General features: G+C 44.2%; 1 non-coding gene across 1 annotated transcript; it reads left to right on the top strand.

Annotated features, from left to right (window-relative positions):
* Positions 1 to 7,491: 7,491 nt before the first annotated feature.
* Positions 7,492 to 7,566, top strand: Trnat-ugu (transfer RNA threonine (anticodon UGU)). Its single transcript has one exon. It is a non-coding gene; the product is annotated as a tRNA-Thr (tRNA).
* Positions 7,567 to 11,426: the final 3,860 nt, after the last annotated feature.

Raw genomic sequence — 11,426 nt, 5'->3', positions numbered from 1 at the left:
CCTGGTGCAGTTTAGAATTCCTGTGCGATGGTCTGAGTAGATGTCTGCCAATTACACATTACGACCCTCTTCAACTGTTGGCGGTCTCTGTCAGTCGGCAGACGAGGTCGGCCTGTACGCTTTTGTGCTGTACGTGTCCCTCCACGTTTCCACTTCACTATCACGTGGGAAACAGTGGACCGAGGGATGTTTAGAATTATGGAAACTTCGCGTAGAGACGTATGAAACAAGTGACACCCAATCTCCTGATCACGTTCGAAGTCCGTGAGTTCCGCGGAGCGCCCTCACGATTTCTAATGACTACTGAGATCGCTGGTATGGAGTACCTGGCCGTGGGTGGCACCACAATGCACCTACTATGAAAAACGTATGTTGTTGGGGGTGTCCGGATACTTTTTATATCACAGTGTATGTCGGTGCTCCTAAGTACTAATATTCTAGCGTTAGTTGCTTACTGCGTCCAAAATTACGAGGCCACTAATTACGGACAACTGCGATCGAAGAACTCTGTTGCAGGCAGGAGAGAGATAAATGCTGTGTTCTGACTGTTTAGATTGGTACAGTACTAGGGTAACGCTTCCGCACGGACGCACCGAGGCATTGTAGAAACCAACTACGCTCTAATCGCGGCATCCCCATGGAAGGATAATTTATTTCCATTTCCCTTGCGCTTGCATTAGAAACTAATGCTACTTATTTCACTAACTGTAGGACTGCTGGTACACAAATACACATCATGCCTGTGATTTACAGACGATACTTTATCTCAAAACGTCCATAGTTTGGAATACCTTACTTGGTCTTCTGTAGAGAAATCCAGGATGATGTCGAATCTACATGACTGGTACAGAGGCCAAATACTGATGATAGCAGGGTAAGTACCAAGATTATTGCATTCTCAGGTGCCTCATTACATGTACTGTATTCGCTGGGAGTTATGTACTCGTAGTTAGTGCCCGTGCCCATTTATGAAGTGAACCATGTCCTCATCGGGCGTGAATCTTTTACTGCTGAGACCTCGCTGTCATTAGAAAACGAACTTACATTTTATGGCTCTAATGAATAGTACTTACCTATCGTTGCCTGGTCTTAACACTCTAACTTCACAGCTGAATCTTTTTGTAATGTCGTTTGCCGTTATTTCCTCTATTTTGTTGATTCCCTCGTCTCATACACTGGGCCGAATATAGGTAGCTGAAGGCGATGCCAGTGGGGTAAACATCTAAAACGGGTGCTGGAGACACCAGTCGGACGTATGAGCACATCCTTCCGCGCAAGTCAGAATACGAAGTATTTAAATTTCGAATAGCAGTTATCGATGCCAGCGGCATTCTCTGTTTAGTTTTCGTCTTTCTTTACCGTGTGCCGCGTGGTGGCAGGAGAGTTAATGCACACTAGAATGAAATGTAAAGTAAATTTTCACCATGCTATTTCGTTTAATAAATGACATTTCCCGCATTGTAAGGGCATATTAGGAAGTATGTACTGATCAACAAAATAAAGGAATAACTCTTTCACAACAGTTTCTTTTAGTCGGGTCGCAATTATCAGTATGCGTTGATACTTGGCTGCTCTGTTGTTATTGTTTGCTATATAGAGCCTACATACATTACATTTTTTATTATAGTTGTTAAAAAGTAAACTGGATGGCGAAGCAAAGTGGTCATTGCACACTTTTTGCCCTGTACAGTGCTGCTGCCCGCCAAGAAGTGGTCACTCTAGTTCTAATAAATGTACGCCGTCATTGTTGTAAATGATTTTGAGAGAAGAAGCTTGCTTCGTTATATTTTAGTAAAACTGTTCCGATTTTCAGCCGTCTCATGTAAGGTAAGTTATTTATATTACTCTTGTTGCCTAACTTAAACGTAGAGTAATACATTTTTTACAATATCATTGTCTAAACAGTGTCTTTTGTCTTACAAACGCTTGTTGTTTCTTTCGGTTTGATAATTTCGTCTGGGAACCACTAATGCCGGCCGGTGTGGCCGAGCGGTTCTAGGCGCTACAGTCTGGTGTCGCGCGACCGGCTCGGTCGCAGGTTCGAACCCTGCCTCGGGCATGGATGTGTGTGATGTCCTTAGATTAGTTAGGTTTAAGTAGTTCTGAGTTCTAGGGGACTGATGACCTCAGCAGTTAAGTCCCATAGTGCTCAGAGCCATTTGAACCATTTTTGAACCACTAATGCTGGCATGGTATCAAATCGGTAAAAGCGCCCACACTATCCACTGGGAAAGGTAGCCGAAGTATTTAACCTTAAGAGAGTTAATTTCTTCCACATATATCACGTAATACTACAGGTTGACTTCCAAATTCTGTTATACACAAAACCATCATCCGTCAGTCTATCCGTTTGCGACGAGATCGAATTAATTACGAGTAACTGATGTTATTTAAAACCGTCTCTGCTCTGTCATATTTGGCCTAAAACAAAAAGATCCGATAGAAAACGGTCTTCAGTAGGTTTTTGGAATTGTTTCAGATATTAGGACATCAGGACGTCTAAAAAATACGTCCAGAATTCACAGCAGCGAAATGGGTCCCTGTTGCGTTGGGAAATGCGACTGAGGTGATAAAGAATGGTCAGATGCCTTCTTCTACAGCAGTTTCATGTTCCACGTAATACGCTGAAAGCAAGAGTTCTAGAAAAATCCAGGGATGCTGTAGGTGCTAAAATGTTTAAGGGAAGTTTACGAAGTGTGTTCAATATACAACAAGAAATCCTTGATCATGTTTTCATTATCGAAAAGCGGTTTTATTGATTTACAGTGAGTGATCTATGGAATTGTCAGAGCGGAACAGAGCCGGAGATGGCAAGCAAAGGCCTCGATGGCTGAAAGATAAGTATTTAATAAGGTCAACTTAGGCAAGTTTTTTTTACATGCGTAAAACACTTCAAGGAAAGCAATTTCATCCCCCCCCATCCCATTTATAATGTGGATGAAACCGGTGACAGTACACACCAAGAACAGCAAAGTGTTTTCACTTACAGGAAGACGCCAAGTCGATGGCGTTACTTCAGCAAAAGGAGGGCTGCTATACACTTTCGGAGTACGTATATCCACGCTACTCACTTTACCCTGTTACGTTGGAAAAAGTGGACACTATTTAGCCCTTCAGAAAAATGTATATGGGTCCTATTCATCAAAAAAATTGTTAGTTGTAAATATTAAGTGTGATACCTTATAATATGTAGATTCAAAGTATGTAAGCAGCAAGTTTCTATCAATATCCATTAGAGTGGAATCTTTACCCCAAAATGCCAGACTTTTATGGGTGTGATGCACCATTGTCGCATGCAATAAATTTATCTCTTGGAGACTAAAGGAATTCAGATGTATATCTTCGACTTCTTGCGGTATATTGTAGAGCCATATTACAGACTTTCTCTTACAGTAATAATGTCTTGATCTATGATTTATAATTCACTTATAATTCCTTCTTTGAACACGAAAGAAGTTTTAATATAGGCAACTAATTCATTTGTCTTTCTTAATATAAGACTATCTGATCAAAAGTATCCGGACATATATTAGTGAACATTAATATGAGGTTCACCCATCGTTTGCCTTTATGACGGCCTTAAACTCTGCTGGGGACACTTACAATGAGATGTCTGAATGTCTGTGCAGGAATGGCAGCCCATTCTTGCTCAAGAACGGAAACCGGACACGGTAGTGAAGCTGGATGCTGAAGTCTGTAGCGAAATCGACATTCTAACTCCTCCCAAAGGTGTTTCATTGGGTACAGGTCGGGACTCTGGACAGACTATTTCATTTCAGGAATGTTATTGTTCATAAACCATTGTTTTACAGGGGCTGCTTTGTGACTGGGTGCACTGTCATGTTCATATAAACGATCATTGTCTCCGAAATTTTTTCCACTGTACGCAGCACCCAGTGCTGTAAAATGTGTTCGTGTTCTTCCCCACTTAGTGTTTCCTTGATCACGATAAGTGGACCACCCTAGCGACCAAAAAAAAACCTCAATACCGTAACAACTACTCCTCTCTACTTCGTTGGTGTTATTACACATAGGGGCAGGTAAGGTTCTTCGTGCAATCGCCACACCCAGACACTTCCATCGGATAGCAACAGGGTGTATCGTGATTCATTACTCCCAATCAGTTGTTTCCAGTCATCCATTGTTCAGGGGAGGCCGTCTTTACTCTAAGTTAAGCATCGCATAGCACTTACTACAGAACTGCTTATGAGGAGCTGCTCAACCAACGTACCACTTTCTTTTAACCTCCATAGGGCAAGTCATTGTGCTAGATGGACAGCTGGTAGTACTTGGTACTGACAAGTGATTGCTTCCCCTGATTTCATGCGATTTTTCACAACCAGTCTTCGCTACGGTCGACGGACCCTATCTGTTAATACACTACTGGCCATTAAAATTGCTACATCACGAAGATGACGTGCTACAGACGCGAAATTTAACCGACAAGAAGAAGATGCTGTTATATGCCAATGATTAGCTTTTCAGAGCATTCACACAAAGTTGGCGCCGGTGGCGACAGCTACAACTTGCTAACATGAGGAAAGTTTCCAACCGATTTCTCATACACAAACAGCAGTTGATCGGAGTTGCCTGGTGAAACGTTGTTGTGATGCCTCGTGTAAGGAGGACAAATGCGTACCATCACTTTTCCGACTTTGATTAAGGTTGGATTGTAGCCTATCGCGATTTCGGTTTATCGTATCGCGACATTGCTGCTCGCGTTGGTCGAGATCCAATGACTGTTAGCAGAATATGGAATCGGTGGGTTCAGGAAGGTAATACGGAACGCCGCGTTGGATCCCAACAGCCTCGTATCACTAGCAGTCGAGATGACAGGCATCTTATCCACATGGCTGTAACGGATCCTGCAGCCACGTCTCGATCCCTCAGTCAACAGATGGGGACGTTTGCAAGACAACAACCATTAGCACGAACAGTTCGACGACGTATGCAGCAGCATGGACTATCAGCTCGGAGACCATGGCTGCGGTTATCCTTGACACTGCATCACAGGCAGGAGCGCCAGCGATGGTGTACTCAACGACGAACCAGGGTGAACGAATGGCAAAACGTCATTTTTTCGGATGAATCCAGGTTCTGTTTACAGCATCATTATGGTCGCATCCGTGTTTGGCGACATCGCGGTGAACACACATTGGAAGCGTGTATTCGTTATCGCCATACTGGCGTATCAACAGGCGGGATGGTATGGGGCGCCATTGGTTACACGTCTCGGTCTCCTCTTGTTCGCATTGACGGCACTTTGAACAGTGGACGTTACGTTTCAGATGTATTACGACCCATGGCTCTACCCTTCATTCGATCCCTGCGAAACCCTACACTTCAGGAGGATAATGCATGACCGCATGTTGCAGGTCCTGTACAGGCCTTCCTGGATACAGAAAATGTTCGACTGCTGCCCTGGCCAGTACATTCTCTAGATCTCTCACCAATTGAAAACGTCTGGTCAATGGTGGCCGAGCAACTGGCTCGTCACAATACGCCAGTCACTACTCTTGATGAACTGTGGTATCGTGTTGAAGCTGCACGGGCAGCTGTACCTGTACACGCATTCCAAGGTCTGTTTGACTCAATGCCCAGGCGTATCAAGGCCGTATCACGGCCAGAAGTGGTTGTTCTGGGTACTGATTTCTCATGATATATGCACCCAAATTGCGTGAAAATGTAATCACATGTCAGTATAGTATACTATATTTGTCCAATGAATATCCGTTTATCATCTGCATTTCTTCTTGGTGTAGCAATTTTAATGGCCAGTAGTGTACATGATGTCTGCCTGGTCTTAGCTTAGCTGTGGTTGTCACTTCGTGTTTCCACTTCCCAATCTCATCACCAACAGTAGACCTGGGCAGCCTTAGAAGGGTTGAAGAGTCCCTTATGAATGTGTTACCTAGGTGACCAATGACTATCTCACTCTTGTTGTCACTGAGCTTTCTTGCTGACCTGTTCTGATGTTTATGCTTCTCTACTCAAAACACAGTAATCTCCGCCTCCTTTGGTACTGGAGAGACCGCCTCTCGTGACGTCTAGTGTTCAGATCCTCATTATACAGTGCTGTCCAGATACTTTTGGAGAGACACTGGACTCGCATTCGGGAGGACGACGGTTCAATCCCGGGTCCGGCCATCCTGATTTAGGTTTTCCGTCATTTCCCTAAAATCACTCCAGGCAAATGCCGGGATGGTTCCTCTGAAAGGGCACGGCCGACTTCCTTCCCCATCCTTCCCTAATCCGATGAGACCGATGACCAAGCTGTCTGGTCTCCTTCCCCAAACAACCAACCAACCAACTTTTGGGGAACTATTGTACACTCCCGAATTCCTTGATAGTTAACGCAGCTTAACTTATCAGACTGGCAACGCTTATAAGATTGCTAGACACTGTGTTACGAGCTGATATGCCTAAACCAAAAACCACTGCTCTATCATGTGCCTTTTGAGAATGTTCCAAAAAAGTGGAAAAGGTAATGGAATCGGAAGCACAAGCTGCCATACATTGTAAAGTGACTTTTTGAGTGTAGATGTCCATGTTGCTGTACAGGTTATGAAAATTTATTCCGCTACCAAGATCCCAAACTGCTATTTGGGGAGCGACACACAAAAGTGTGGCAGTGAATACTGTCGTCGCCGCATTTAGGCTAAAGGTGATGATACAGTGTGTGGGAAAGTAAATACTTAATATAGGTACCCAAGAGCTAAGGATCATGTGGAATAGTGTTATGTAGTCGTATGAGGGCGTAGTCATTAGTTTCCTTCATGCGAAAACCTGTACGTTCTAGTCACAAAAACCGAGCGCTTTGGCTTTTAAAGCGAACCAGTGAAGTGCCCACTGGTTGGTATCAGTGACTTCAGTTGTAAATTGGTCACGTTTTTCAATCTATTCAGCAAGTTGTTACACTTGGAATATTTGATTCCAAGCTAAGATTTCAAACAGCGACTTATCATAGGCGACCTTAAACTAATATAAATAGAAATCATTTCATGGCATACGTCTCTTACGCCTGAAAGTTTCAGAAGCCCCTACCAAAGGTGCATGGTGTCAGTGGCGGATACCACGTACAGGACGCGACTTAGTACAGCAGATTCTGGCATTTCGTCAGAGAGAATTCATAGGAATGAAATGATAATTAAATGGACACCCTAGCTGCAAACCGGCGTTGATGTACTTCATTGAGGACATGTTGATAATGTGTGCCCCGACCGGGACTCGAAACCGGGATCTCCTGCTTACATGGCAGACGCTCTATCCATCTGAGCCACCGCGGGCACAGAGGATAGTACATCTGCAGGGACTTACCCCTTGCACGCTCCCCGTGAGATCCACATTCCCAACATGTCCACACCACTACTTTCGTAGTGCGCCTAATAGATGTTTGCCCATCATACTCATTAATCGTGGCAGATTAATCTACCAAGTCCCGTACGAGTTCGGGCATAGTGTGTGCGTCCCTGCAGATGCAGTATCCTCTGTGCCCGCGGTGGCTCAGATGGATAGAGCGTCTGCCGTGTAAGCAGGAGATCCCGGGTTCGAGTCCCGGCCGGGGCACACATTTTCAACATGTCCCCAATGAAGTACATCAACGCCTGTTTGCAGCTAGGGTGTCCATTTAATTATCATTTCATTTCTAGCAAAGCTGCATGGTCATCCACGGTAACTGTTCTTTCGGGAACAGATACTACCGTCATATACAGAATTCATAGGAGCTGCGAGGGGACTTCAGAAAGTTCGTTACACTTTATTATTGTAGGCCAAGTAACTTTTATGGAATGCTGCACTACGCTTCAAATTAACACAGATACATGAAACTATTTGCAACCATAGTCACCATGTCTCTGTCAACAAGCGTCTGAGCGTCCTGCCACTCGTTTCAGAAATCTACTCGTTGCTCTCGGGGCCATTCGAGAACTTCAGATCGCATTATATGAAGTCTGGACTTTCTAATCAGCACCACGTCTATGCGTGCTTGATCAGATTGATAGGACCGTTTCACTGCTGTAGACGTGACATTTCATTTGGTCCGCCGGCCGAAGTGGCCGTGCGGTTAAAGGCGCTGCAGTCTGGAACCGCAAGACCGCTACGGTCGCAGGTTCGAATCCTGCCTCGGGCATGGATGTTTGTGATGTCCTTAGGTTAGTTATGTTTAACTAGTTCTAAGTTCTAGGGGACTAATGACCTCAGCAGTTGAGTTCCATAGTGCTCAGAGCCATTTGAACCATTCATTTGGTCCGTACACCGAAAAAATTAGACGGAGAGTCTGAGTGCAATTTAGGCATTTCTACCACAGGAATCATACTGCCCCGCCTACTTCAACTTTGGACGACGTTTCCAGTTGCCGTGCCATTTCAGTCGTAGACTGTGATGCGTCTGTTGTCTGTACCGCAGCAGAGCTCTTGTCTGCAGAAAACGCAGAACAACCATCACTGACGCAGTACACCTAAATAGTTATTTTCAGCCCGAAAAAACAATTCTTGTAAGGATCGAAATCAAAGCGTACTGTATGAACCGTTAGGCGACTTTTTCTCCGTTGCCCAGGAGTTACGTTGCACATCGCTTACAGGGGTCGATAACGCAATGATAGGCCGAGAAGGGATACTGCACAGTTCTTCTGGTAGTGCTACTGCCCGGAAGTAACTGTTCACAAATGGGATTGCGCGATGCAGCTTATAGAGGCGCAAAGACGACAACGTGCGTCTGTAGTACCGTGAAAGCGGGTTATATGAAACGAAGATGCTAGTATAGACAGTTTAGATAAATGCACGTATCCTACACTGTAGCAACAGTTTGGATACGTTCTTTTCTGTACTTGTATGACAATACCTCTGTCACAAAGCAAGTCCATTACATTGTCGTTTCAAGAAGATAATAATGTAGATTTTCTTTACTGACTTCCTCAACATCCTCGCCATGAACGAGAGCGTCAGTTGCGTGCCAAATCAGTTCGTTCCAAAACATTGTAACAAGTTTTCAGCGTACTTAACAAAGAACGGAATAAAACCGCGCCATAAGTCTATTATAACTTAGTGGAAAGTTATCGACAAAGAGCGAACGCTGTATCAGTACCAGAAAAAAGTGAAAGGCGTAGCAACTCTAGATTCTGGCGTATTTGTAGCTGTTGGCAGTCGATGTCCAAAGACTTCTTGCAACGCAGTGTACTTTCGACGTAGCTGGTTTTCCGATACACTGGAAGCGTGTGGCGGTGTCTGTGAAAACATTGTTAAAGTCATCAAGAAATGCGATACATCCCGCTCAGCTCCTTCATCTAAAATAAGAAGATATTTATAGATTATAAACATTATGAGAAATACTTTCATATTAAATTCCACTACTTCTGATCTATTTTTGGCTGTTATTGTTTGCCCCTAACGTTTTACGTGCCACTGAACGAGTTATCTGAGTGGTAAACGAAGGATACTCGCTTTCGGGAGGAATCGGACTCACCCGTTCATCCAGTTTTCAGTTTTACTGGGTTCCTTAAAGGTGCTCAAGGTAAGTACTGGCAATGCTTTCTTGAAGGTAATGACCCATTTCCTTCTCCATCCCAGTGCAATATCAGCTTTTTATACAACTCTAATGACCTCGTTAGTGACGGGACATTAAACACTAATTTTCGTTCTTTTATTCGTACCAGCAAACTTCTGTGCTTATCTGTGTGCCATCCATCGTAGCTAGCACTTTCCTTAGCAGTAGATGAGAGTGACCACTAAATGAAACGGATAAATAAGTAGTGAAGTCGGTAGGTGTTTGAATATCATCCGTAGCTGCTGAAGGACAAACAGACTACTATAGTATTGCACGTAGCACGTCCCAATACGTGAATATAATGCTGTGAGGTACTGTAGGAGAGAAACATATGTCCATCTTTTGAGGCTGTACAAAGTTCCTTTTTTCTCTCAAAGAATTTTACATCAAGAACTAGTCACCAGTTGCAGCCAGTGGGTTTTCTTTCTGTTTGTTAAGTTGTTATTTTTATGCATTTTTGATTATGAAACGAAATGATTGTACCTGTAATTACATTTCGACTTCCCAGGCCATCGTACGACGTGTAGCATCGGATGCACGAGAGTAGTGTACTGCAATGAAATGATGGTGTGGCATTGTTGGCCGTGAGGTCCCATTCGGGTTCGTCCGCCAAGTGCAAGTCTTATTTCAGTCGGCGCCACATTGGGCGACTTGCGGCCGATGATGAGGATGAAATAATAATGAGGACAACACAAAACCCAGTCCCCGAGCGGAGAAAATCTCCAACCTGGCCGGGAATCGAACCCGGGTCCAGTGTATGGGAGGCAAGCACGTTACCACCCAGCTAAGTAGTGTACTAATAATATTTGGTGTCTTCCAATTCCATTCGCGAATGCTACTTGAAAGGAATGGCTACCTCTTCGTCTCTGTGTAGGCCCAAATAAATATACTGTTTCATACCGCTCCTTATACGACACGTATGTGAAATGCAGCAGTTAGTGGTTTTACTCCACTCGACACTTAGGTTGGTTCAAATGGCTCTGAGCCTATGGGACTTAACTTCTAAGGTCATCAGTCCCCTAGAACTTAGAACTACTTAAACCTAACTAACCTAAGGACACCACACACACATGCCCGAGGCAGGATTCGAACCTGCGACCGTAGCGGTCGTGCGGTTCCAGTCTGTAGCGCCTAGAACCGCTCTCGACACTTGGGTTCGTGAAATTTTAATAGTTATCATTTAGATCACTAAAGCTTCATTGTAAGCTTTTGCTGTGTAGTAAGAGGAGCATAACTTGGACTGAAAAAATCTTGCGAATACCCGCACAATTGTTCGCCAGATATTCCCCACTTCTTTAGTTAATCCTGTTTGATACGAATCGAACAAGAATTTTTTCACCAAATACTTTCGCAAAGCAGCCAGATGCTCTAAGAATTCTTCTCACAATCTTAATTTGTATTCTTGTTTCGCCTGTTAGATAACATCTCAAGTCGCTTTGGACGGTAACGACTATACAGAGTGGAGCAAATAAAAGTGGCCTGGACGAGAGGTTACGATTGGACGTCAATGTAATTAGCAATTCACGAAGGAAGAAAGTCCTACAGGTACTTCCAACAGGATGGAATAACTGACCATACAGCCAGCCCAACCTTAAACCACATTTACACAGTCTTCACGCCTGACAGAGTTGTTAGCCGAGGCCAGCCTGGTCGCTGCTCCAGTTGGTCACCCAGGTTGCCTGATCTGTCAGTGTGCGATTTCTTTGTGTGGGGAGCCCTCAAGTCTAAGGTGTCTCGCAACACCCCTCATAGTCTTCAAGAACTGCATCAGAACATTTCGGATGTGGTTGCAGCAATTTCATCAGTCCAGCTTCGATCCGCTTTCAGCAACTTGCTGACTAGGGCCCAAAAGTGCCATGAGAAGAATGGTGGTTACGTTCTGCATC

Source organism: Schistocerca serialis, chromosome 3 (assembly GCF_023864345.2).
Source record: "Schistocerca serialis cubense isolate TAMUIC-IGC-003099 chromosome 3, iqSchSeri2.2, whole genome shotgun sequence".
NCBI classification, from domain to species: Eukaryota; Metazoa; Arthropoda; class Insecta; order Orthoptera; family Acrididae; genus Schistocerca; species Schistocerca serialis.
The sequence above is the reverse complement of the archived record's forward strand: the minus strand, read 5'-3'. Positions and strand labels throughout refer to the sequence as shown.